Source organism: Oncorhynchus mykiss, chromosome 16 (genome assembly GCF_057628025.1).
Source record: "Oncorhynchus mykiss isolate SJ-2025 chromosome 16, ASM5762802v1, whole genome shotgun sequence".
Taxonomy (NCBI): Eukaryota; Metazoa; Chordata; class Actinopteri; order Salmoniformes; family Salmonidae; genus Oncorhynchus; species Oncorhynchus mykiss.
Genome location: NC_143037.1, coordinates 74,563,180 through 74,578,422, shown reverse-complemented (window position 1 = coordinate 74,578,422; position 15,243 = coordinate 74,563,180). Strand labels below are relative to the sequence as shown.

At 42.8% G+C, this 15,243-nt stretch overlaps 13 non-coding genes across 13 annotated transcripts; all 13 read left to right on the top strand.

The window, feature by feature from the left end:
- The first annotated feature begins 141 nt into the window (after nucleotides 1-141).
- Nucleotides 142-213, top strand: trnah-gug (transfer RNA histidin (anticodon GUG)). The gene has a single exon. It is a non-coding gene; the product is annotated as a tRNA-His (tRNA).
- Nucleotides 214-718: 505 nt separating this feature from the next.
- Nucleotides 719-792, top strand: trnat-cgu (transfer RNA threonine (anticodon CGU)). Its single transcript has one exon. It is a non-coding gene; the product is annotated as a tRNA-Thr (tRNA).
- An 851-nt stretch (nucleotides 793-1,643) lies between these two features.
- On the top strand, nucleotides 1,644-1,717 carry trnat-cgu (transfer RNA threonine (anticodon CGU)). The gene has a single exon. It is a non-coding gene; the product is annotated as a tRNA-Thr (tRNA).
- Nucleotides 1,718-1,991: 274 nt separating this feature from the next.
- On the top strand, nucleotides 1,992-2,063 carry trnah-gug (transfer RNA histidin (anticodon GUG)). The gene has a single exon. It is a non-coding gene; the product is annotated as a tRNA-His (tRNA).
- A 492-nt stretch (nucleotides 2,064-2,555) lies between these two features.
- On the top strand, nucleotides 2,556-2,629 carry trnat-cgu (transfer RNA threonine (anticodon CGU)). The gene has a single exon. It is a non-coding gene; the product is annotated as a tRNA-Thr (tRNA).
- A 274-nt stretch (nucleotides 2,630-2,903) lies between these two features.
- trnah-gug (transfer RNA histidin (anticodon GUG)) lies at nucleotides 2,904-2,975 on the top strand. The gene has a single exon. It is a non-coding gene; the product is annotated as a tRNA-His (tRNA).
- Nucleotides 2,976-3,480: 505 nt separating this feature from the next.
- trnat-cgu (transfer RNA threonine (anticodon CGU)) lies at nucleotides 3,481-3,554 on the top strand. Its single transcript has one exon. It is a non-coding gene; the product is annotated as a tRNA-Thr (tRNA).
- An 851-nt stretch (nucleotides 3,555-4,405) lies between these two features.
- trnat-cgu (transfer RNA threonine (anticodon CGU)) lies at nucleotides 4,406-4,479 on the top strand. The gene has a single exon. It is a non-coding gene; the product is annotated as a tRNA-Thr (tRNA).
- Nucleotides 4,480-6,590: 2,111 nt separating this feature from the next.
- On the top strand, nucleotides 6,591-6,662 carry trnah-gug (transfer RNA histidin (anticodon GUG)). Its single transcript has one exon. It is a non-coding gene; the product is annotated as a tRNA-His (tRNA).
- Nucleotides 6,663-7,166: 504 nt separating this feature from the next.
- On the top strand, nucleotides 7,167-7,240 carry trnat-cgu (transfer RNA threonine (anticodon CGU)). Its single transcript has one exon. It is a non-coding gene; the product is annotated as a tRNA-Thr (tRNA).
- Nucleotides 7,241-13,844: 6,604 nt separating this feature from the next.
- trnat-cgu (transfer RNA threonine (anticodon CGU)) lies at nucleotides 13,845-13,918 on the top strand. Its single transcript has one exon. It is a non-coding gene; the product is annotated as a tRNA-Thr (tRNA).
- Nucleotides 13,919-14,192: 274 nt separating this feature from the next.
- Nucleotides 14,193-14,264, top strand: trnah-gug (transfer RNA histidin (anticodon GUG)). The gene has a single exon. It is a non-coding gene; the product is annotated as a tRNA-His (tRNA).
- Nucleotides 14,265-14,944: 680 nt separating this feature from the next.
- Nucleotides 14,945-15,018, top strand: trnar-ccu (transfer RNA arginine (anticodon CCU)). The gene has a single exon. It is a non-coding gene; the product is annotated as a tRNA-Arg (tRNA).
- Nucleotides 15,019-15,243: the final 225 nt, after the last annotated feature.

Genomic DNA, 15,243 nt, shown 5'->3' with positions numbered 1-15,243 from the left:
AAGGGCACTTTTTGAATGTGTAAAGCTCAACTGTTTCTTCACTTCATTCATTATCGAGACCAATATGAAAAGTGTTTAGCCAGTTTGTGCACATCACTTTCACAGCCTATGTAGGCTTTACAAAGCCACCTCTTGTAGCCAGCCGTGATCGTATAGTGGTTAGTACTCTGCGTTGTGGCCGCAGCAACCCCGGTTCGAATCCGGGTCACGGCACTGCAATGTAATTTCATAAGGGTTGTTTTTTGAACAGGTTAAGACTTACTCTGAAAGCTAAGAAACTCAGCAACTCTCCCTTTTGACAAAGTTACCCAGCATATCGTATGTTCATTACTTACATGAACTGATTCATCTGCTGTTTCAGAGGTTTTTACCATTTTTAAGCTCGAGAGCCAAATGAGAAATGCAGAGTCCTCAAACGACCAACATTATGAAGAAATGGTGTATGATTCTGAATGTTTACTCATATCTCGCGACCCACCCATGTTAATAACTACTTTGGGTCCCAAATCATAGTTTAAGTATCCATGGCAGAGGTTCTTGAGTTTATTCATCTCGAGACCCAAATGAAAAATGTACTGTCCTCGAATGACCAATATTAGTAAAAGACATCTCTTTTATGATGTGATTTTGCTAGACAGAGATGTAGGTTAAATTAATGATACTGGTTTGATTCAAATAGGTGTGGGTGTTCACATCTGCAAAATATATCTCTGTCATGGGTGCTGTGGCTTAGTTGGTTAAAGTACCTGTCTCGTAAACAGGAGATCCTGAGTTCAAATCTCAGCAGTACCTTTTCAAGCATTTTATTGTACACATTGGTGGAGAAGTTCAGAAGGGAGGGCACTCAGGTTTTCTCACCAATCGGTTTAGAGAATTAGAGATAATGTGAGGAGGATGCAATTGAGATATTCCAATGTCACGGAAAAAGGGCACTTTTTGAATGTGTAAAGCTCTACTGTTTCTTCACTTTATTCAGTATCGAGACCAATATGAAAAGTGTTTAGCCGGTTTGTGCACATCACTTTCACAGCCTATGTAGGCTTTACAAAGCCACCTCTTGTAGCCAGGCGTGATCGTATAGTGGTTAGTACTCTGCGTTATGGCTGCAGCAACCCCGGTTTGAATCCGGGTCACGGCACTGCAATGTACTTTCAGAAGGGTTGTTTTTTGAACAGGTTAAGACTTACTCTGAAAGCTAAGAAACTCAGAAACTATGCCTTTTGACAAAGTTCCCCAGCATATCGTAGGTTCATTACTTACATGAACTGATTCATCTGCTGTTTCAGAGGTTTTTACCATTTTTAAGCTCGAGAGCCAAATGAGAAATGCAGAGTCCTCAAACGACCAACATTATGAAGAAATGGTGTATGATTCTGAATGTTTACTCATATCTCGCGACCCACCCATGTTAATAACTGCTTTGGGTCCCAAATCATAGTTTAAGTATCCATGGCAGAGGTTCTTGAGTTTATTCATCTCAAGACCCAAATGAAAAATGTACTGTCCTCGAATGACCAATATTAGTAAAAGACATCTCTTTTGTGATGTGATTTTGCTAGACAGAGATGTAGGTTAAATTAATGATACTGGTTTGATTCAAATAGGTGTGGGTGTTCACATCTGCAAAATATATCTCTGTCATGGGTGCTGTGGCTTAGTTGGTTAAAGTACCTGTCTCGTAAACAGGAGATCCTGAGTTCAAATCTCAGCAGTACCTTTTCAAGCATTTTATTGTACACATTGGTGGAGAAGTTCAGAAGGGAGGGCACTCAGGTTTTCTCACCAATCGGTTTAGAGAATTAGAGATAATTTGAGGAGGATGCAATTGAGATATTCCAATGTCACGGAAAAAGGGCACTTTTTGAATGTGTAAAGCTCAACTGTTTCTTCACTTCATTCATTATCGAGACCAATATGAAAAGTGTTTAGCCAGTTTGTGCACATCACTTTCACAGCCTATGTAGGCTTTACAAAGCCACCTCTTGTAGCCAGCCGTGATCGTATAGTGGTTAGTACTCTGCGTTGTGGCCGCAGCAACCCCGGTTCGAATCCGGGTCACGGCACTGCAATGTAATTTCATAAGGGTTGTTTTTTGAACAGGTTAAGACTTACTCTGAAAGCAACTCTCCCTTTTGACAAAGTTACCCAGCATATCGTATGTTCATTACTTACATGAACTGATTCATCTGCTGTTTCAGAGGTTTTTACCATTTTTAAGCTCGAGAGCCAAATGAGAAATGCAGAGTCCTCAAACGACCAACATTATGAAGAAATGGTGTATGATTCTGAATGTTTACTCATATCTCGCGACCCACCCATGTTAATAACTGCTTTGGGTCCCAAATCATAGTTTAAGTATCCATGGCAGAGGTTCTTGAGTTTATTCATCTCAAGACCCAAATGAAAAATGTACTGTCCTCGAATGACCAATATTAGTAAAAGACATCTCTTTTGTGATGTGATTTTGCTAGACAGAGATGTAGGTTAAATTAATGATACTGGTTTGATTCAAATAGGTGTGGGTGTTCACATCTGCAAAATATATCTCTGTCATGGGTGCTGTGGCTTAGTTGGTTAAAGTACCTGTCTCGTAAACAGGAGATCCTGAGTTCAAATCTCAGCAGTACCTTTTCAAGCATTTTATTGTACACATTGGTGGAGAAGTTCAGAAGGGAGGGCACTCAGGTTTTCTCACCAATCGGTTTAGAGAATTAGAGATAATTTGAGGAGGATGCAATTGAGATATTCCAATGTCACGGAAAAAGGGCACTTTTTGAATGTGTAAAGCTCAACTGTTTCTTCACTTCATTCATTATCGAGACCAATATGAAAAGTGTTTAGCCAGTTTGTGCACATCACTTTCACAGCCTATGTAGGCTTTACAAAGCCACCTCTTGTAGCCAGCCGTGATCGTATAGTGGTTAGTACTCTGCGTTGTGGCCGCAGCAACCCCGGTTCGAATCCGGGTCACGGCACTGCAATGTACTTTCAGAAGGGTTGTTTTTTGAACAGGTTAAGACTTACTCTGAAAGCTAAGAAACTCAGCAACTCTCCCTTTTGACAAAGTTACCCAGCATATCGTATGTTCATTACTTACATGAACTGATTCATCTGCTGTTTCAGAGGTTTTTACCATTTTTAAGCTCGAGAGCCAAATGAGAAATGCAGAGTCCTCAAACGACCAACATTATGAAGAAATGGTGTATGATTCTGAATGTTTACTCATATCTCGCGACCCACCCATGTTAATAACTACTTTGGGTCCCAAATCATAGTTTAAGTATCCATGGCAGAGGTTCTTGAGTTTATTCATCTCGAGACCCAAATGAAAAATGTACTGTCCTCGAATGACCAATATTAGTAAAAGACATCTCTTTTATGATGTGATTTTGCTAGACAGAGATGTAGGTTAAATTAATGATACTGGTTTGATTCAAATAGGTGTGGGTGTTCACATCTGCAAAATATATCTCTTTCATGGGTGCTGTGGCTTAGTTGGTTAAAGTACCTGTCTCGTAAACAGGAGATCCTGAGTTCAAATCTCAGCAGTACCTTTTCAAGCATTTTATTGTACACATTGGTGGAGAAGTTCAGAAGGGAGGGCACTCAGGTTTTCTCACCAATCGGTTTAGAGAATTAGAGATAATGTGAGGAGGATGCAATTGAGATATTCCAATGTCACGGAAAAAGGGCACTTTTTGAATGTGTAAAGCTCTACTGTTTCTTCACTTTATTCAGTATCGAGACCAATATGAAAAGTGTTTAGCCGGTTTGTGCACATCACTTTCACAGCCTATGTAGGCTTTACAAAGCCACCTCTTGTAGCCAGCCGTGATCGTATAGTGGTTAGTACTCTGCGTTGTGGCTGCAGCAACCCCGGTTCGAATCCGGGTCACGGCACTGCAATGTACTTTCAGAAGGGTTGTTTTTTGAACAGGTTAAGACTTACTCTGAAAGCTAAGAAACTCAGCAACTCTCCCTTTTGACAAAGTTCCCCAGCATATCGTAGGTTAATTACTTACACGAACTGATTCATCTGCTGTTTCAGAGGTTTTTACCATTTTTAAGCTCGAGAGCCAAATGAGAAATGCAGTGTCCTCGAACGACCAACATTATGAAGAAATGGTGTATGATTCTGAATGTTTACTCATATCTCGCGACCCACCCATGTTAATAACTGCTTTGGGTCCCAAATCATAGTTTAAGTATCCATGGCAGAGGTTCTTGAGTTTATTCATCTCGAGACCCAAATGAAAAATGTACTGTCCTCGAATGACCAATATTAGTTAAAGACATCTCTTTTGTGATGTGATTTTGCTAGACAGAGATGTAGGTTAAATGAATGATACTGGTTTGATTCAAATAGGTGTGGGTGTTCACATCTGCAAAATGTATCTCTTTCATGGGTGCTGTGGCTTAGTTGGTTAAAGTGCCTGTCTCGTAAACAGGAGATCCTGAGTTCAAATCTCAGCTGTACCTTTTCAAGCATTTTATTGTACACATTGGTGGAGAAGGTCAGAAGGGAGGGCACTCAGGTTTTCTCACCAATCGGTTTAGAGAATTAGAGATAATGTGAGGAGGATGCAATTGAGATATTCCAATGTCACGGAAAAAGGGCACTTTTTGAATGTGTAAAGCTCAACTGTTTCTTCACTTTATTCATTATCGAGACCAATATGAAAAGTGTTTAGCCGGTTTGTGCACATCACTTTCACAGCCTATGTAGGCTTTACAAAGCCACCTCTTGTAGCCAGGCGTGATCGTATAGTGGTTAGTACTCTGCGTTGTGGCTGCAGCAACCCCGGTTTGAATCCGGGTCACGGCACTGCAATGTACTTTCAGAAGGGTTGTTTTTTGAACAGGTTAAGACTTGCTCTGAAAGCTAAGAAACTCAGCAACTCTCCCTTTTGACAAAGTTCCCCAGCATATCGTAGGTTCATTACTTACATGAACTGATTCATCTGCTGTTTCAGAGGTTTTTACCATTTTTAAGCTCGAGAGCCAAATGAGAAATGCAGTGTCCTCAAACGACCAACATGATGAAGAAATAGTGTATGATTCTGAATGTTTACTCATATCTCGCGACCCACCTATGTTAATAACTGCTTTGGGTCCCAAATCATAGATTAAGAATCCATGGCATAGGTTCTTGAGTTTATTCATCTCGAGACCCAAGTGAAAAATGTACTGTCCTCGAATGACCAATATTAGTAAAAGACATCTCTTTTGTGATGTGATTTTGCTAGTCAGAGATGTGGAATAAATTAATGAGACTGGTTTGATTCAAATAGGTGTGGGTGTTCACATCTGCAACATATAACTCTTTCATGGGTGCTGTGGCTTAGTTGGTTAAAGTGCCTGTCTAGTAAACAGGAGATCCTGAGTTCAAATCTCAGCAGTACCTTTTCAAGCATTTTATTGTACACATTGGTGGAGAAGGTCAGAGGGGAGGGCACTCAGGTTTTCTCACCAATCGGTTTAGAGAATTAGAGATAATGTGAGGAGGATGCAATTGAGATATTCCAATGTCACGGAAAAAGGGCACTTTTTGAATGTGTAAAGCTCAACTGTTTCTTCACTTTATTCATTATCGAGACCAATATGAAAAGTGTTTAGCCAGTTTGTGCACATCACTTTCACAGCCTATGTAGGCTTTACAAAGCCACCTCTTGTAGCCAGCCGTGATCATATAGTGGTTAGTACTCTGCGTTGTGGCCGCAGCAACCCCGATTTGAATCCGGGTCACGGCACTGCAATGTACTTTCAGAAGGGTTGTTTTTTGAACAGGTTAAGACTTACTCTGAAAGCTAAGAAACTCAGCAACTCTCCCTTTTGACAAAGTTCCCCAGCACATCGTAGGTTAATTACTTACACGAACTGATTCATCTGCTGTTTCAGAGGTTTTTACCATTTTTAAGCTCGAGCGCCAAATGAGAAATGCAGTGTCCTCGAACGACCAACATTATGAAGAAATGGTGTATGATTCTGAATGTTTACTCATATCTCGCGACCCACCCATGTTAATAACTGCTTTGGGTCCCAAATCATAGTTTAAGTATCCATGGCAGAGGTTCTTGAGTTTATTCATCTCAAGACCCAAATGAAAAATGTACTGTCCTCGAATGACCAATATTAGTAAAAGACATCTCTTTTGTGATGTGATTTTGCTAGACAGAGATGTAGGTTAAATTAATGATACTGGTTTGATTCAAATAGGTGTGGGTGTTCACATCTGCAAAATATATCTCTTTCATGGCTGCTGTTGGTTAAAGTGCCTGTCTAGTAAACAGGAGATCCTGAGTTCAAATCTTAGCAGTACCTTTTCAATCATTGTACACATTGGTGGAGAAGGTCAGAGGGGAGGGCACTCAGGTTTTCTCACCAATCGGTTTAGAGAATTAGAGATGATGTGAGGAGGATGCAATTGAGATATTCCAATGTCACGGAAAAAGGGCGCTTTTTGAATGTGTAAAGCTCAACTGTTTCTTCACTTTATTCATTATCGAGACCAATATGAAAAGTGTTTAGCCAGTTTGTGCACATCACTTTCACAGCCTATGTAGGCTTTACAAATCCACCTCTTGTAGCCAGCCGTGATCGTATAGTGGTTAGTACTCTGCGTTGTGGCCGCAGCAACCCCGGTTCGAATCCGGGTCACGGCACTGCAATGTACTTTCAGAAGGGTTGTTTTTTGAACAGGTTAAGACTTACTCTGAAAGCTAAGAAACTCAGCAACTCTGCCTTTTGACAAAGTTCCCAAGCATATCGTAGGTTAATTACTTACACGAACTGATTCAACTGCTCTTCCAGAGGTATTTACCATTTTTAAGCTCGAGAGCCAAATGAGAAATGCAGAGTCCTCAAACGACCAACATTATGAAGAAATGGTGTATGATTCTGAATGTTTACTCATATCTCGCGACCCACCCATGTTAATAACTGCTTTGGGTCCCAAATCATAGTTTAAGTATCCATGGCAGAGGTTCTTGAGTTTATTCATCTCGAGACCCAAATGAAAAATGTACTGTCCTCGAATGACCAATATTAGTAAAATACATCTCTTTTGTGATGTGATTTTGCTAGACAGAGATGTGGGTTAAATTAATGAGAATGGTTTGATTCAAATAGGTGTGGGTGTTCACATCTGGAAAAATATCTCTTTCATGGGTGCTGTGGCTTAGTTGGTTAAAGTGCCTGTCTCGTAAACAGGAGATCCTGAGTTCAAATCTCAGCAGTACCTTTTCAAGCATTTTATTGTACACATTGGTGGAGAAGTTCAGAAGGGAGGGCACTCAGGTTTTCTCACCAATCGGTTTAGAGAATTAGAGATAATGTGAGGAGGATGCAATTGAGATATTCCAATGTCACGGAAAAAGGGCACTTTTTGAATGTGTAAAGCTCAACTGTTTCTTCACTTTATTCATTATCGAGACCAATATGAAAAGTGTTTAGCCAGTTTGTGCACATCACTTTCACAGCCTATGTAGGCTTTACAAAGCCACCTCTTGTAGCCAGCCGTGATCATATAGTGGTTAGTACTCTGCGTTGTGGCCGCAGCAACCCCGGTTTGAATCCGGGTCACGGCACTGCAATGTACTTTCAGAAGGGTTGTTTTTTGAACAGGTTAAGACTTACTCTGAAAGCTAAGAAACTCAGCAACTCTCCCTTTTGACAAAGTTCCCCAGCACATCGTAGGTTAATTACTTACACGAACTGATTCATCTGCTGTTTCAGAGGTTTTTACCATTTTTAAGCTCGAGCGCCAAATGAGAAATGCAGTGTCCTCGAACGACCAACATTATGAAGAAATGGTGTATGATTCTGAATGTTTACTCATATCTCGCGACCCACCCATGTTAATAACTGCTTTGGGTCCCAAATCATAGTTTAAGTATCCATGGCAGAGGTTCTTGAGTTTATTCATCTCGAGACCCAAATGAAAAATGTACTGTCCTCGAATGACCAATATTAGTAAAAGACATCTCTTTTGTGATGTGATTTTGCTAGACAGAGATGTAGGTTAAATTAATGGTACTGGTTTGATTCAAATAGGTGTGGGTGTTCACATCTGCAAAATGTATCTCTTTGATGGGTGCTGTGGCATAGTTGGTTAAAGTACCTGTCTAGTAAACAGGAGATCCTGAGTTCAAATCTCAGCAGTACCTTTTCAAGCGTTTTATTGTACACATTGGTGGAGAAGTTCAGAAGGGAGGGCACTCAGGTTTTCTCACCAATCGGTTTAGAGAATTAGAGATAATGTGAGGAGGATGCAATTGAGATATTCCAATGTCACGGAAAAAGGGCACTTTCGGAATGTGTAAAGCTCAACTGTTTCTTCACTTTATTCATTATCGAGACCAATATGAAAAGTGTTTAGCGAGTTTGTGCACATCACTTTCACAGCCTATGTAGGCTTTACAAAGCCACCTCTTGTAGCCAGCCCTGATCGTATAGTGGTTAGTACTCTGCGTTGTGGCCGCAGCAACCCCGGTTCGAATCCGGGTCACGGCACTGCAATGTACTTTCAGAAGGGTTGTTTTTTGAACAGGACTTACTCTGAAAGCTAAGAAACTCAGCAACTCTCCCTTTTGACAAAGTTCCCCAGCATATCGTAGGTTAATTACTTACACAAACGGATTCATCTGCTGTTTCAGAGGTTTTTACCATTTTTAAGCTCGAGAGCCAAATTTTTTAAATATTTTTTTATTTTTTTATTTCACCTTTATTTAACCAGGTAGGCTAGTTGAGAACAAGTTCTCATTTGCAACTGCGACCTGGCCAAGATAAGGCATAGCAGTGTGAACAGACAACACAGAGTTACACATGGAGTAAACAATTAACAAGTCAATAACACAGTAGAAAAAAGGGGAGTCTATATATACATTGTGTGCAAAAGGCATGAGAAGGTAGGCAAATAATTACAATTATGCAGATTAACACTGGAGTGATAAATGATCAGATGGTTATGTACAGGTAGAGATATTGGTGTGCAAAAGAGCAGAAAAATAAATAAATAAAAACAGTATGGGGATGAGGTAGGTGAAAATGGGTGGGCTATTTACCAATAGACTATGTACAGCTGCAGCGATCGGTTAGCTGCTCAGATAGCAGATGTTTGAAGTTGGTGAGGGAGATAAAAGTCTCCAACTTCAGCGATTTTTGCAATTCGTTCCAGTCACAGGCAGCAGAGAACTGGAACGAAAGGCGGCCAAATGAGGTGTTGGCTTTAGGGATGATCAGTGAGATACACCTGCTGGAGCGCGTGCTACGGATGGGTGTTGCCATCGTAACCAGTGAACTGAGATAAGGCGGAGCTTTACCTAGCATGGACTTGTAGATGACCTGGAGCCAGTGGGTCTGGCGACGAATATGTAGCGAGGGCCAGCCGACTAGAGCATACAAGTCGCAGTGGTGGGTGGTATAAGGTGCTTTAGTGACAAAACGGATGGCACTGTGATAAACTGCATCCAGTTTGCTGAGTAGAGTGTTGGAAGCAATTTTGTAGATGACATCGCCGAAGTCGAGGATCGGTAGGATAGTCAGTTTTACTAGGGTAAGTTTGGCGGCGTGAGTGAAGGAGGCTTTGTTGCGGAATAGAAAGCCGACTCTTGATTTGATTTTCGATTGCAGATGTTTGATATGGGTCTGGAAGGAGAGTTTAGAGTCTAGCCAGACACCTAGGTACTTATAGATGTCCACATATTCAAGGTCGGAACCATCCAGGGTGGTGATGCTGGTCAGGCGTGCGGGTGCAGGCAGCGAACGGTTGAAAAGCATGCATTTGGTTTTACTAGCGTTTAAGAGCAGTTGGAGGCCACGGAAGGAGTGCTGTATGGCATTGAAGCTCGTTTGGAGGTTAGATAGCACAGTGTCCAAGGACGGGCCAGAAGTATATAGAATGGTGTCGTCTGCGTAGAGGTGGATCAGGGAATCGCCCGCAGCATGAGAAACATCATTGATATATACAGAGAAAAGAGTCGGCCCGAGAATTGAACCCTGTGGCACCCCCATAGAGACTGCCAGAGGACCGGACAGCATGCCCTCTGATTTGACACACTGAACTCTGTCTGCAAAGTAATTGGTGAACCAGGCAAGGCAGTCATCCGAAAAACCGAGGCTACTGAGTCTGCCGATAAGAATACGGTGATTGACAGAGTCGAAAGCCTTGGCAAGGTCTATGAAGACGGCTGCACAGTACTGTCTTTTATCGATGGCGGTTATGATATCGTTTAGTACCTTGAGCGTGGCTGAGGTACACCCGTGACCGGCTCGGAAACCAGATTGCACAGCGGAGAAGGTACGGTGGGATTCAAGATGGTCAGTGACCTGTTTGTTGACTTGGCTTTCGAAGACCTTAGATAGGCAGGGCAGGATGGATATAGGTCTGTAACAGTTTGGGTCCAGGGTGTCGCCCCCTTTGAAGAGGGGGATGACTGCGGCAGCTTTCCAATCCTTGGGGATCTCAGACGATATGAAAGAGAGGTTGAACAGGCTGGTAATAGGGGTTGCGACAATGGCGGCGGATAGTTTCAGGAATAGAGGGTCCAGATTGTCAAGCCCAGCTGATTTGTACGGGTCCAGGTTTTGCAGCTCTTTCAGAACATCTGCTATCTGGATTTGGGTAAAGGAGAACCTGGAGAGGCTTGGGCGAGTAGCTGCGGGGGGGGGGGGAGCTGTTGGCCGAGGTTGGAGTAGCCAGGCGGAAGGCATGGCCAGCCGTTGAGAAATGCTTGTTGAAGTTTTCGATAATCATGGATTTATCGGTGGTGACCGTGTTACCTAGCCTCAGTGCAGTGGGCAGCTGGGAGGAGGTGCTCTTGTTCTCCATGGACTTCACAGTGTCCCAGAACTTTTTGGAGTTGGAGCTACAGGATGCAAACTTCTGCCAGAAGAAGTTGGCTTTAGCTTTCCTGACTGACTGTGTGTATTGGTTCCTGACTTCCCTGAACAGTTGCATATCGCGGGGACTATTCGATGTTAGTGCAGTCCGCCACAGGATGTTTTTGTGCTGGTCGAGGGCAGTCAGGTCTGGAGTGAACCAGGGGCTGTATCTGTTCTTAGTTCTGCATTTTTTGAACGGAGCATGCTTATCTAAAATGGTGAGGAAGTTACTTTTAAAGAAAGACCAGGCATCCTCAACTGACGGGATGAGGTCAATGTCCTTCCAGGATACCCGGGCCAGGTCGATTAGAAAGGCCTGCTCACAGAAGTGTTTTAGGGAGCGTTTGACAGTGATGAGGGGTGGTCGTTTGACTGCGGCTCCGTAGCGGATACAGGCAATGAGGCAGTGATCGCTGAGATCCTGGTTGTAGACAGCGGAAGTGTATTTGGAGGGCCAGTTGGTCAGGATGACGTCAATGAGGGTGCCCTTGTTTACAGAGTTAGGGTTGTACCTGGTGGGTTCCTTGACGATTTGAGTGAGATTGAGGGCATCTAGCTTAGATTGTAGGACTGCCGGGGTGTTAAGCATATCCCAGTTTAGGTCACCTAACAGAACAAACTCTGAAGCTAGATGGGGGGCGATCAATTCACAAATGGTGTCCAGGGCACAGCTGGGAGCTGAGGGGGGTCGGTAGCAGACGGCAACAGTGAGAGACTTATTTCTGGAGCGAGTAATTTTCAAAATTAGTAGTTCGAACTGTTTGGGTATGGACCTGGAAAGTATGACATTACTTTGCAGGCTATCTCTGCAGTAGACTGCAACTCCTCCCCCTTTGGCAGTTCTATCTTGACGGAAGATGTTATAGTTGGGTATGGAAATCTCAGAATTTTTGGAGGCCTTCCTGAGCCAGGATTCAGACACGGCAAGGACATCAGGGTTAGCAGAGTGTGCTAGAGCAGTGAGTAAGACACACTTAGGGAGGAGGCTTCTGATGTTGACATGCATGAAACCAAGGCTTTTTCGATCACAGAAGTCAACAAATGAGGGTGCCTGGGGACATGCAGGGCCTGGGTTTACCTCCACATCACCCGCGGAACAGAGAAGGAGTAGTATGAGGGTGCGGCTGAAGGCTATCAAAACTGGTCGCCTAGGGCGTTGGGGACAGAGAATAAGAGGAGCAGGTTTCTGGGCATGGTAGAATATATTCAGGGCATAATGCGCAAACAGGGGTATGGTGGGGTGCGGGTACAGCGGAGGTAAGCCCAGGCACTGGGTGATGATGAGAGAGGTTGTATCTCTGGACATGCTGGTTGTAATGGGTGAGGTCACCGCATGTGTGGGGGGTGGGACAAAGGAGGTATCAGGGGTATAAAGAGTGGAACTAGGGGCTCCATTGTAAACTAAAACAATGATAACTAACCTGCACAACAGTATACAAGGCATATTGACATTTGAGAGAGACATACAGCGAGGCATACAGTAATCACAGGTGTTGAATTGGGAGAGCTAGCTAAAACAGTAGGTGAGACAACAACAGCTAATCAGCTAGCACAACAACAGCAGGTAGAATGGCGATTGATTAGGCAGAGAGGGTCGGATTAACTACACACAGAGCCTAAGTGCGGCTGGGGCCGACAGATAAAACATAAACAAGCAGAATGGATTACCGTGATTAATGGACAGTCCAGCATGCATCAGCTATGTAGCCAAGTGATCAGTGTCCAAGGGGCAGCGGTGGAGTGGGCAGGGAAGCTGGACTGGCGAGTGTTATCCAGGTTAGAAAACTAACAATGACTAAATAGCTTGTAGCCAGTTAGCTGGTTAGCTTCTGGAGGTTCTTGAGTGTGTTCTAAAAATGTAAAGATAATAGCGGTTCCGTATCACATTGGGTGAGGCAGGTTACCGGAAGGTATAAACAAATAAAACATTGAAAAGGGATAGAAAGTAAATATGGGTTCAGTGAGTGTTTGGGACGCGGCGATTCAGACGGTTAGCAGGCCTGTGCTAACAAGCTAACAGTTAGTAGACGGTGCTAAACACGGTAGCAGTTAGCGGACCGGGCTAAACAAGCTAGCAGTTAGCAGGCCGAATTTGCAAGCAAGGAGATAGCAAGGGCTAGAGAGTTAGCCTTTGGGGACGTCGCGATGGGGGGAGTCTGTTTATTCCTCTTCATGCGGTGACATCGATGGACCGGTCGTGGGTCTGGATATTGTAGCCCAGGAGCTCAAAATGTTCCATTTGTGATGGGAATCCGGGGATGAAAAATAAAAATAAAATAATAAATAGGTCCGTTATGCTCTGGTTAGAGTCGCGTTGTTCGAACTGGCGAGAGCTTTCCGAGCTAAAGGTTAGCTGATGACCGGTTAGCTGAAGACCGCTAGCAATGTTTTGCTGAAGCTGGTAGTTAGTTGGCTAGTTGGCTAGCTTCAGTTGAGGGGTTCCAGATCCGAAGTAAATATAAATACTTTAGGAAAAATAGCTACGTTGGGTGAGGCGGGTTGCAGGAGAGTATTTAGAAGAGGTTGAGGTTCAGCAAAAGGTTTTAAAGATATGTGAAGAAAAAAAAAACGAAAACAAACGATATATACAAGGGACACGACACGACAACACGTCCTACTGCTACGCCATCTTGGATCTCATTGGAAATGAGAAATGCAGTGTCCTCGAACGACCAACATTATGAAGAAATGGTGTATGATTCTGAATGTTTACTCATATCTCGCGACCCACCCATGTTAATAACTGCTTTGGGTCCCAAATCATAGTTTAAGTATCCATGGCAGAGGTTCTTGAGTTTATTCATCTCGAGACCCAAATGAAAAATGTACTGTCCTCGAATGACCAATATTAGTAAAAGACATCTCTTTTGTGATGTGATTTTGCTAGACAGAGATGTGGGTTAAATTAATGAGAATGGTTTGATTCAAATAGGTGTGGGTGTTCACATCTGGAAAAATATCTCTGTGCTGTGGCTTAGTTGGTTAAAGTGCCTGTCTCGTAAACAGGAGATCCTGAGTTCAAATCTCAGCAGTACCTTTTCAAGCATTTTATTGTACACATTGGTGGAGAAGGTCAGAGGGGAGGGCACTCAGGTTTTCTCACCAATCGGTTTAGAGAATTAGAGATGATGTGAGGAGGATGCAATTGAGATATTCCAATGTCACGGAAAAAGGGCACTTTTTGAATGTGTAAAGCTCAACTGTTTCTTCACTTTATTCATTATCGAGACCAATATGAAAAGTGTTTAGCCAGTTTGTGCACATCACTTTCACAGCCTATGTAGGCTTTACAAAGCCACCTCTTGTAGCCAGCCGTGATCGTATAGTGGTTAGTACTCTGCGTTGTGGCCGCAGCAACCCCGGTTCGAATCCGGGTCACGGCACTGCAATGTACTTTCAGAAGGGTTGTTTTTTGAACAGGTTAAGACTTACTCTGAAAGCTAAGAAACTCAGCAACTCTCCCTTTTGACAAAGTTCCCCAGCATATCGTAGGTTAATTACTTACACGAACTGATTCATCTGCTGTTTCCGAGGTTTTTACCATTTTTAAGCTCGAGAGCCAAATGAGAAATGCAGTGTCCTCGAACGACCAACATTATGAAGAAATGGTGTATGATTCTGAATGTTTACTCATATCTCGCGACCCACCCATGTTAATAACTGCTTTGGGTCCCAAATCATAGTTTAAGTATCCATGGCAGAGGTTCTTGAGTTTATTCATCTCGAGACCCAAATGAGAAATGCAGTGTCCTCGAACGACCAACATTATGAAGAAATAGTGTATGATTCTGAATGTTTACTCACATCTCGCGACCCACCTATGACATGTTAATAACTGCTTTGTGTCCCAAATCATAGTTTAAGAATCCATGTCACAGGTTCTTGAGTTTATTCATCTCGAGACCCAAATGAAAAATGTACTGTCCTCGAATGGCCAATATTAGTAAAAGACATCTCTTTTGTGATGTGATTTTGCTAGACAGAGATGTAGGTTAAATTAATGATACTGGTTTGATTCAAATAGGTGTGGGTGTTCACATCTGCAAAATATATCTCTTTCATTGGTGCTGTGGCTTAGTTGGTTAAAGAGCCTGTCCCCTAAACAGGAGATCCTGAGTTCAAATCTCAGCAGTACCTTTTCAAGCATTTTATTGTACACATTGGTGGAGAAGTTCAGAAGGGAAGGCACTCAGGTTTTCTCACCAATCGGTTTAGAGAATTAGAGATAATGTGAGGAGGATGCAATTGAGATATTCCAATGTCACCGAAAAAGGGCACTTTTTGAATGTGTAAAGCTCGACTGTTTCTTCACTTTATTCATTATCGAGACCAATATGAAAAGTGTTTAGCCAGCTTGTGCAC